The sequence below is a fragment of the Sporothrix brasiliensis genome (genome assembly GCF_000820605.1).
Source record: "Sporothrix brasiliensis 5110 chromosome Unknown Cont21, whole genome shotgun sequence".
Taxonomy (NCBI): Eukaryota; Fungi; Ascomycota; class Sordariomycetes; order Ophiostomatales; family Ophiostomataceae; genus Sporothrix; species Sporothrix brasiliensis.
Window position 1 is genome coordinate 675,153 of NW_024467140.1, and position 5,450 is coordinate 680,602.

A 5,450-nucleotide genomic window follows, 5' to 3' on the forward strand; every position below is an offset into this window, starting at 1 on the left:
GGGGGGGGGGTCCAAAGTTGCGGAAAGCAACGATGCCTGCCAGATAACTAACTGGAGCAGATTTTACACAAACGAGGAAACGGCAGCAATAATCTTGGGCTTTTCTATTTGCGGTGGAGAGCATTGCACAAGGACGAATACGCCACGAAGCAACGCGAGGGACAGAATGGACAAAGAAAACGCGGCGTAGAACGGGCAAAGCATACAGCGTGTACGGAACCGGTCGAGCCGATTAACAAAGGCACGCAGAGAACAGACCAGGACGGCAAAACGCGTGGCTAAGCGCGCGCAAAGGCAGTTTCGGGCACGTCCAAGGGACGACCAAGGGATGATAAGAGGCTTGGGATCCAGGAGGAAAACGAGAGTGTCACATGTATGTCGTAGTATTTCGTACGTCGTGGCAGTCGGAAGACACGGTTAATACGTCGCGAACGAAAAGTGGCATTAGTAAACGAGAACAAATGCATCGCAGAGAGGGATCACAGTCGACTCCATATAAGCAGCTATAAATCCAGTAGGAAAGATGCAGCCGACAAGACGAACGGGCAGTGCAAGTGTAGTCCAGAGATGATTGGAAAGACGATGCGGTGCGTCAGCGTAGGAGGAATGAAACGATAAAGCATGAACGAGAGGAATTAAGGTACAATGTGTCCATGCCCGAAATTGCGTAGCAAGGGGGGTGGAGAGGTACCCTGTTGGCGATCATGACGATGAAAGGTTTTTTACCGCGGAGTTTGATGTCATGGGCCCGAATTCACGAAAGTGTGTTCGGATGCTGCGATCATTCGTCGACTAATTTGTCACTTAGTGACTTTCAGTGCCTGGACGACGCATTCACCACGAAATGAACTTTGGGCTAGTATGAGGAATACGATTGCCGTCGAATAGTATCCGATAGATTAATGCCGGGGAACGGGACGTGCTCCAGCCACATTCAAAGAAGCCCAGAAGGGAATATAGAATGAAAGCCGGCGGTGTTCACGATAGGCGAAGGTGGGCAAAGGGAAGCAAGGGAAACTCTCACAGGCGCGATGAGAGGTAAAAGACGGATCACTGTACATCGTATGTCGTATGGGATGCCCGATATGTCAGGGGGATGAAGACTGGTAGAGCCGCCGCATACGACCTCCAGAGTGACGAGATATGATGACGAACAGTCGCGGATCTCTGTGATAAAAAGCGATTTATGCTTCCGAGTCACTAGGGCTGATAAGGTGCTGTCGATCAGTGCTAATCTTATGAAAATGAGAGGGTAGAGCGGCAGGGGAAGAAGACAGGGGGACACTACGATGGAATACGGCGGTTGAACAAAGCCTCGCAAAAGGATGACAAAAGTGGGAGCCTGGTGGGCGTGTGTCTGCGGATGATTGGCACACAACCAAGAAACAAAAAAGGCGCTCACCAGCTCCCGAGAAGAAAAAAAACAGCCCCTCCACAAAGTAAGGGGGCCTGCCATCTTGAAACCTGCTATGTTTCGACGCAGGCGCTGGGACCCCATGCGCATACGACCGGTAGCAAAAAGAGCAGTTAGGAATCAAAGGGGACCAGGATACTCCGTGGTTTGCCGAATCAAAATGACCAACAGGATAGCTGGTACTTCATGCCCACCGCGTCTGGCAAATATCATGTTATCAGATAAATTTTGTGACTGATGACAATTCAGATGCCTGGCTCACAATTGTTTATCAAACACGGTGTTTATCAAATCAATATTTTCCTCCTTATAAAAAAAAAGAAACAGAAACAGAAACGGAAACAACCCTGTATGTGTAGGACAAATGATAGTGGCCTTGTTGACGGATCTCTTCGTCATCTTCACCTAGCTAAATAAAAACGGAGAATACGGGTTACTCCGTGCAATTCTAAAAACAAAGCAAAAATCTACTACTCGTAGGCCATTGCAGATCGAAACAAAAAATAGAAATGAGAGCATCCGTGTGTCACACTCAGCATCGCCGGAACACTGGCGTCTTTGCGCGATAAACGAGAGTTAGCGGCCCCATCCCTTGTGAAACAAAACATTCGTACCATGCCGATTTGGATGTCCCATTCATTTTCACTATTTCATTGGACAACCTGCTTCATGTGCTTTATCTCCCCTTCACATGACACATACGATATATATAGTTTACGATATGTACAGACAGGGGCACGGGGGGACAAGAACCTGACCGTGAGCTACTGTGTTCCACACTCTGCCATTTCACAGTCGCACACGTCGACAGGCTGACGACAAATACGAGCCAGCATGGGTGGTGGTCAGTCTCCCACGCCCCATTTTCGCTCACTCTCCAGGTATGAGTGCGCGAACAAAATCGCACGAGAAGATCCGGATTAGCCGTTCACCGTCACCCAGCTTTGGATCAATTGCCCTCGTGCGTAGACAGACAAAGTGACACCTCCTTTCTGATAAACGTATAATAAATAAGAGCAACTCAACGTGACAATGCAAGCGGCAAATGAGACAAGCGGCCCGTCGTTCGCTGTTTACAAGGGGCACTTATTGCTCATTCTCTTGCTCAGCTTGAGCAAACACGTTTGTATTTATGTCGCACGGCGTAATGCTCTTTCCACTTTAGTAGACGGGATGCACTTTCCACTTTAAAAGACTCGTGGCCGCGGCCAACTAGTCATCTTCAAAAATCCCCAAAGGTTAAAGACGCAGCATTATGCCCCGTAAACAAACAAAGCGTAGAAGGAAATATCAGCAGAAAACAAGACGGCAAGAAACAGGGGCTCAATGATACTTACCATCGGCCGCGTACTTCGCAAAGGAACGAGGCCTCATGCTGAGCAGGAAAACAACCATGCATCTCGTAGCCAAGCCCCCCTCACTTTGGCGAAAAGATTCAGCGAAGGAGCTGTGGGTCGTTGCTACTGAGTTAAGGATCAGTATTCATAAATCGATCTCCTTTCTCCCGTCGGCATGTTTCTCTCTGCTTGGCCACCCGATTCATCTTCTAGTTACGATTTAGTCTATGGTGTTTTCAACAAGGCTCAAGAACAGGCCCACAACAACGCAGTGCCCCCCCCCCCATAAGACGCGCACCGCATACATAACCTTTCGGGCACGTAGTTCTCCGCTCTTTTCCAGTTCTCCATCTTGTTCGTCTCGCTCGTGCACCTACTCCGTAAGCGTTCTGATTATTACACCCCATTGCGTCGTATCAGTGGTAGCTCGACAGGTTTTGCCCTGCTCTGTGGAGCCTCGCAGCGTCGCACTCAGTGGAACCTAGGAACCAAGTGTCGATGAGCGAGTGCACGTCAGATCACCAAAGTCAGATATGCCCGCCGTGCAAGTGAAACACTTTTTCAATCCGTCGGTGCCTCGCTTCCCTTTCACTTCAATGACGTTCTTCAACTCTCTTGACGAACGAGTGAAATTTCCTAACCGGGCAAGAATCTGATACAGCCCTTCTTGGCCCGCCGCTTCTGAGACAAGAGAATTCCAGTTGGTTCCTGATAAAGATTCGCAGTGGACGAAAGCAGTCGCCACACCACCCAAAGCATCCACAATTTCAGACACAGGAACCCTGCGAGCCAAAACCCAAGCCCTGCAAAACCACACTATTTGTAGCCCGCCGAACGTAGCGGAGCCGTACTGTGTCATGAGCTGGGCTTTCCAACTCGGCCAAGCCATAACAGTCGACAAGAGGTCTGATTGGCCAGTCTACACTCCCAATTGTATTTTTCTTTTGGCATTTCGTGGTCCCCGCGCCAATCCCATTGGCCAATGCCCCGCCTCGGCTACGAGACTGATGGAGGAAACAGATGATAACATAACATCATCGGCTGCCTACCTTGCACAATCTACTCATATTTACTCAAGATGACCTTCAAAAGAAAGGACCGGAAAAAAAACGACAAAGGCAGATAACAACATGGACGTCACCGCCGGCGATTGCTCCTTGCTAGTCGTCTCGGAAAGATTTCGCGGCCTTGATTGCTTCGTTAGCACACTGTTATTGAGACTGCTCTACGCCGACCGTAGTGGACCACCATCGTCGTCGTAGCACAGAGTGCGAACGTATCTGCACAGGATACTCCAAAGACCTCGTACAGAAATGTCAGCACAGATAGCTGTGGCCTCTAGTGCGGTGTGGCTCTTCATCGTTCCTGCCTTTGGTGAAGGGCTACGGTCTAAGGGGAAAAGGATCGGCGGAACGCCAGATAGCTTCTGTTTCCGTCCGTTCCTGCCCTTCGCTGTTTGGTGTATGTCGTATATTGTACATCGAAGGTTCTTTCCCTTTTTGCAGACACGACGAGCATCACTCCTTTCCATTCTTGTCATGTCGTGTCTCCCCTCGTTCGCTCCTTCCTTTCCCCATTCCAGGGTCTGCTCGACTTCGTAATCTGATGCACGCAGCTGTCACCTCCTGCCTTCGTCCAAAAACCTCGTAAAGGGCTTGATGTAACCCACGCTAATGGGTTGCTTCGATGGCACTAATCCAAAACAAGGAAACTACTGGCCATGCAAGGCAAACACACCGACAGCTGAGTGCGCCTTCCCTGCTTTTTCACACTTCTCGACGCAAAAGGACTAGATTATGGGCTGGCCAGCGCTGTGTGTGTGTGCAGTGTGTGTGTTGTGCTCCTTCCCAGAATCTCAGGAGCTGGTCGTGTCATTGTTTTTTATTTCTTCACGGACGTTTTCTGATCTCTGAATAGCCTCATTCCCCCTTCCTTCTTTGCTTTCTTTTCCTTCTTTTCCCTTCGTCGTAAGCTTTTGTTCGCTATCCCACCCCTCGCTCGCCTCACCGTCTCGCCCCATTCCACAGGCTCGCGTGGCACTGAATTCCACGCTGCTGCTGTCCAGCATATATCCGCCCGTCGTCTTCTGTTTCCGGCCAGGTCTCACGTGATTTTGTCTGGCACCACGTCGGACACCGTAATGCGGCTGAGACAATTGACTCGGATTTGACAAAGCCTCATCTACCAACGATCGAAGACGAGAGTTATTCACAAACGAGAGAAAAGAGAGGAAACGAAGACGAAAAGAACACGTCAGGCATTTGACGGACAGAGAAGCCATTCTCGTTGCGGCATTGTCCTTCGTCTCTGTTCGTCTATGCTCGTCTCTGCTCGTCTCTGTCCACCTTATCCGTTTCGTCCGGCTCTCGTTTGCCTCGCCTTTCCATGTCACTTGATGTCTTGGGCCTGGGTCGAGTAGTGTTCCCCGACAACCTCTTTATTCTCATTCTTTCATGACTTTCACTCATTAAAACTGCAACTCTGCTCTCACTCGGTCTGCTTGTATCCAAATCGGCCGTTACCCGACGTTTTCTTGTGACCTTCGTTTTGTTTCTTGCTTTTCTCGTCTCGTTTCGTCATACTTTCGACCTGTTTTCAACCCTTTTCTCCAAAACCAAACCGATCGCCATCTTCTGCAACTTCGGTCATTGTTCTTTTAATTTTTGTTTGTTTTTCTTTTCTTTCGTATACTCCTCCGA